The sequence below is a fragment of the Manacus candei genome, unplaced genomic scaffold (assembly GCF_025592945.1).
Source record: "Manacus candei isolate 608988 ecotype Guabito, Panama unplaced genomic scaffold, ASM2559294v1 h1tg000027l, whole genome shotgun sequence".
NCBI lineage: Eukaryota > Metazoa > Chordata > Aves > Passeriformes > Pipridae > Manacus > Manacus candei.
Window position 1 is genome coordinate 325480 of NW_026138075.1, and position 6264 is coordinate 331743.

Genomic DNA, 6264 nt, shown 5'->3' on the forward strand with positions numbered 1-6264 from the left:
CGCCTAAGATATAAATAAGGTCTGAGATCATCCCTATTGCTTCCTCAAACTGTCTTTAAGCAGGCAGCTTGTTCTTTGTGACCATTACTTCTTGGCTTCTTTTGCATACTTGCTTTGCTTGTTAGAAGCACTGATTTATGAGCCGAGGAGTGTCTGTCCATGAGCAATTCCATGGAGATCATTAAATCAAAGGCACAAAAGACTTGTCAAATGTTAACAGTACTCCATCAATAAAATCTGACACAGGTGTACTCAGCAACCTAGATGCCATGAGCATTTTCAGTAAACACCAGCCCTGATTTTCATCTCTTCTTCTGGTTTCTCTTTACTTAGAGCCCTTTCATAGACTATAAGCTATGGAGGGCAGGAAAACTGTTATATTTTAGAAATAGATGGCTGCTGCCTGACTTTATCTGTGAGTAAAACACTGGTGCTAGTAGCTTTCCCATGTGAATATTGAACAATTTTAATTGCCCAGGAGGAATCCCTCTCCTAAGCCATGTCATATATGGAAATTATATAATCTAAATATTAAGTTCTTAGGTGGAAATAAGCATCTATTCCTTAAAGTGTCCAGCACAGCTTAATACCATCTCCAGTAGTTTGTTCTTTGTGAGCATGGTGACATCTCGTGGTTGAGCCTGAAACTGTGATCAGTTCATAAACAGAAACAAAGTTTCTGCAAGGGATAGTCTAATATTTTTACATAAGTTGCATTGTTTTGGCTGAATGTAGGAAAAGAGGCCACAAGTGGAGAAAAAAATTAGATGCTAAAGTTGAAAAGCAGAAGGTTTGTTTTTAAAACAGCTGTTGCTAAAGTGGCCAAACAGACTCTGAAGCAGTGCGGTTCAGGAAGTCAGTTTCTGGCAGAGCCAGTAAAGATAAGATTCAAATCTGCTTCCACCCTCTACTGCACTGTCTTCAGATAGAGGTAGGTGAAGTGATTGTCTGGGGGATGCTGACTCAGTGTGACTCCCCCGACCTCTGCAGGGGCACTTACACATGCACTGTCCTAGACCACTGATGTGATCTTGCATGCCTAGAAGATCAGTTCTGGTTATGCCAGAGAGCATTTTCAAATGTTGGCTAAATCAAGAATAAGGACAGCTGAGTAACATGTGACATTCAGGCCACAAATAATCTGTTTTGTCACTAAAAATCTCAACTTTTCCAGACAAGGAGTTCTAACAAAGTATGTGTTTAGTATGTACATGCAATTTTTATTGTGGTTTTGGTTTGGGGAGGCTTTAAGCAAAAACAAACCTCCTGACTATGAACACCTGAAATATTTCATTCAAACATACTGGAGGAAGAATGGCCTGATGTTTTATCCTTGTTTTTCCTTCTCCATTCCTCACAGCAGAACTCTTACTGATCTTTAATCGCTTTTCTGATAAGAAAAATGTCCAGATTTTTCAGCTGGTGTGTTGTATTGCTTTTTTTGATCAGTAAATACACTCAGTGTCTTAGGAAAACATTACTTAGTGCTAAACTTTCTAAGCATGTCTGACTTGGGTACATTTTCTGTGATTCTAGCCAATGAAATCCTGTTATGCAACAATTTACTGTAAGTGAGAAGAAAGTGAGAAATGTTATTATAAAAACAAAAACCCCAAAACCAAAACAAAAACAAAGCATCAAAAACACAAACAAATACCCAAGAATAAACAAACAAACACACACACACCCTCTCTGCATATAGGGGTAAGTCATGTTCATGTAGCTAGTTCCCAGCCATTCTGCACAAGATATAAAAAACCTAGAGCAGAGGCTGAGTCTGAGCTCACCAAGGCATATTCGCCACCTGTCTGGTGAAGGATACAGTGGAAAATATTCTTGCATCTAACTTCAGTTAACTAATCTGTTTCAAGAAAATTTGGAAGTTGGTCTTTGATCTTCTTCTCCTGTGTGTGTGAGTGGGGATTGTTGTCCCTCTTAGAGTTGCAGTGATGCTAGAGGCTTGTGGAGAATGACAGAATACCAACATGGTCATATCTGCTCCCTCCACAAAGCCAGAAATAAGCAGAGCTGGGACGTTGTGGAGGGCTGAGGAGGACAGTGGAAGTGATTTTGAGGCTGTACTGCAGGCAGCTCAGTGAAGGGTTTTTCACCAAAGACCTGAAAACAAAGGCCTTGCTAAAAGGCTGTGCAAAAAGTAAACTTTGGAGATTATAAACCCTGGGTTGCTGCTGACCCTTTCCTAGATGTAGTGCTGAGAAGGGCATTTTCACTGAGCAGTGATCCCAGGAAGGAGTCCCATAGGCATGGCCAGACTTGCCTTTCCTCACCCCTTGGCAGGAGATGAACTCTCATGTCAATCAGGAGAGCCAAAACAGCACAGTGGAAGCTGTCATGAAAGGGAATAGACCAGGACATGAATAGGAGACTATTAATTTGTCATGGAGCTACTCCAACTCAGGCATACAAGTTTTCTCTTATGGGTTTCACGGAAAAAGACCTTTTTTCCATGAAAGTGGTACTCACAGGAAGAAGGGGAAACAAGAAACAGGAATGCTTTTAACACCAGTACAGATTATGTCATCAATTTCTACCTCTGCCAAGCAGTGAAAACTGGTGTTCACAAAACAGCCATATATTATGCATGCACACTACATATAAAAATAGCTACTGTGTTCACATATGGACCTTCTGGCTGAACAGAAGCACTTGGCAAAGGCAAAGCCCAGGGAGCCTACAGCCCCTCACCGCGGGGCACAGTGAATCCCTCATGGGTCTGTGTGCCCTATGCAAACTGCAAACTGCTGCACAGGCAACTGCCCTTCCCCTTCCCTGGCTGGCCTCCATCACTGGCCCCTGGGAAAGTAGCCTTCAAAACATATAAAGTCAAAACATGCTCATCTAGATACAGGCTCACGTTTCTAAACCCTCTCTCAGCTTGAGACAGGAGGAGGATAACCATGTTAGGAAGGGGACCATCTCAGCATGCAAAGAACTGATGAGACAGAGGAAAGTTCTGTCCCTTATAGTCTTTCTTTAGAGGGACAGTTTTTCCTTTCCCTTAAAAGAATCATATTGATGTCTCTTTTGGACAAATTATCTAGACTAATTTCTGTTTTGATTCAGCATGACTTCTTTCTTCCTTTTTCATATAATGTCTAATCAATTCTATGAATACACTGGCACCAGTCAATGTGCTGAGGAGCAGGCCCAGTATTCATCTTTGGCCATCAAAACATGCAAGAATGTTTTGCCTAGAGCCAAGGTAGCCTTCGTGGATAATTAGGTGTAAGGTTTAGTCTGAGGCTCAGGCTGTAATTGCCATCCATATCCCTGTAGTGATGCCTGTTACACTGCAACTTAAATTCCCTCTGAGACACCCTTGTTACTGTTGGGAATATGATGCAGGAGGCAAACTACATGAGGCAGAAGGGTTATATAGTGTAGTACAACAGGAGAAGAAGTGTTGCTCACTTCAGTGCTTCCTGAAAAAAAAAGAACAACCCTAACAAAACACAAACCAAACCAGGGATTTTGTGAGGGAGACTATTCCAGTTTTCATATGCATTGAATGGGTAGTTACTTCTTTCACTAGCCAGAGGACATTGCCTGTTTCCCCTGAAAAGAGTATTCCAAAGCTCAAAGTATTTACCCCAGAGGAAAAGGCTGGAGACTCTACTTCTGGTCGCTCCTATAAATGCTTAGGGTGCATTGCTCTCAATACCAGCCTTTCAGGAGCTGCGGAGAGTGTTTTACTCTAAGTCAGACTTGTGCAATGCCTCAGCTCATGCTGGGTCTGCTGCATTTTAGTTATTTTGGAATGGGTCCTCCTAAGAGCATAAGAGCTTGCAGGCTTGGAGAAACGCGAGCAACCTTTAGAGGGCAGGAAGGTTTCCCTTAAAAACATGTGAGACTTCACTGTTTACAATCTGCATTTATAACGCGTCATAAAATCCATGCCAGCCCCTCCTGCTGGCTTTTCACCCCAGTTTGGCTGAACCTTAATGATGTCCACAAGAAGAGGCTCTGGCAGGGTGCACGGCCACCCACAGCAAACGTTGCCATGTGGGCTCCTTTGATCTGGATGGCAGGCAGACTTTGTGACAGAGGAAGCAACAAGCAAATGTCAACCTGTCAGCTCTGGCCAGAAATAAGCTTCTAGTGAGTGGAGCACACAGCCAGGTGGAGAGTCTACCCTGCAGGTTTGGCCACTCTCAGATCTCTGAGGTGCTCTCCCCACTCTGTAATTTAGTTTCTCATCCCTCACTAATTGATCTCAAAGGCCTGTGAGGGAAGGGATCAAAGTAAAGTTACTGCAAAATGTTGTTTCAACTCATAAAGTCCCTGACAAGGGAAAAACAAGAGCAGAAAACAGAAGACATACAAAATTGGGACTGGGAAAATATCTATCAATGGATTTTGGATCAGCCCTTCAAAGCCGTTCATAACTAGATTTTGTCCTCATCGCTTTCAGCATAATTCTCTGTTCCTTCACCTGAAATGTTGTGACACCAACAATTCTGATGGATAACTCTGCACATGCATCTACCAGGGCCCCAAATGCAGGACCATTTCCTGCGGTTTAGCTGTAATGGAGGTGATAACAGACGCTGCAACCAGGCAGACAGAAGACAGGGCAAGAAAAAAGAAGGACAAAATATTTTCCTGTATCTTCAGCTGACAAGACTGTTTATTCTTCTACCATCCCAAAATGGAGAGGAAGAAGTCTCAAAGAAAGAAAGAGTATTATTGGGCTGAAACAAAAACAAATTATTATTGATCTTTAAATGAAACTGAATATTTATGGAGTCAGATTCCCTTTGGATAAACATAATTTTAAGTGTTGAAATGGCACAATTTGATAGCTCATGCTTTCAAACATCTATTTTCTTGCAGTCTCAAAACAGACTAATATTGCTTGAAAAAACTTCATGGGGAAATGCCACTTCTTGTTGCCTACTCTGCAGTGCATCACTTTACCCTGAGGTAAACTATGAGGACATATAAGATTATGCCAGCAAGTAGAAGTGACTAGCTGTTTGGGTTTTTTTACTTCCTTTGCTTCATTTGTGCTGCTTATTTTAAATCACTTGTGGTTGGTATAAAAAATGTTTAATGATCTCAGTGACTGGTAGTTGCTCAGATTCTGCTCAGAGCCCTTGGGCACTAGAGCAGCTTCGAATGTCATCTATAGTATGTAAATATTTGAATATTTGTAGCCTCCATAATTTTAAACTTTTCTCATATCTGTCTCTGACCAAAAAAAAAAAATCATAGAACATGCAATAATATCTTACAAGTTCCTTTTTTTTGTTTGTTTGTTTTCCCAAGTATACTATAAAGCACAGCTCTGACCGACTCCCTAGTTTTAATCAATCTTCATCAGGCATTGCAAGCATGCCGTGTTCAGCAGAATCAGACGGGCAATCATAGAAATTGGTCTTTTTCAGGTTTGGATCGTATTTTAAGAGAGCATTTGTACTAGGACTGTGCAAGAAACTGCTATTGCTTGCGATCTGCCAGCAGTTTCTCCAGAGCATCACCAGAGGGTAGCAGTTTGCTTTGCTGCAGCGGCTGCTCCTGGGTTGCAATGCTGAGCTCGTACAGACACCCCACCTCACCTTGCCCTGCATTTGTTCTCTTGATCCACAAGAGATATTAACCTCCTGAAACAGTAAATGTTATTTACTGTCTTTATTCTTTTGAAAGACAGCACAGAAAATTGGTACTGAAATCCCCACCAGAAGACTTTAGGTTGTCACCCTTGCATGGCAAGAAGTGTGCATTGGGGCACAGATTTAGTGGGAAGACCAGACTAACTCTTCACACCCACTTGCAATAGCAGTCACCATTCTCTGATCTTCTAGTTTCAAGAGCAAAATCACTGAAATAGTACCCTGTCTTCTACACTTTTCAGAGTTGCCTCTACAGAAAGCAGTTGCTAGAATGCTAGTTTCCGGGATGCAGTTTGCACAGCTTTGCACAGTTGCTGCTTATTTGTGAGCACTTGCAGGACCAAAGGTGCCTGCTTCTTCACAGCAGTGCAGACTTGTTTTCTTTCTCGGCATTGATGGTGTTGGAAGGCTTCCCAGCTAGAACCAAAATGGTTCTTGTCAAGAAAGTAAGAAAGTAAGCAAAGGAGAAAGCCATGGATGTCTCCCAAGAACTTCAATGCACCTAAATCAGTTCCTACTCATTGGCATAAAGATAGAGAACCACAGTGTTCATAGGTGCACTGGCATGCTGCTTTTGCAGGCTTCATTTGGGAATGTCTAGGAACAGCCCTGCAGAAGGAGAGGACCACCC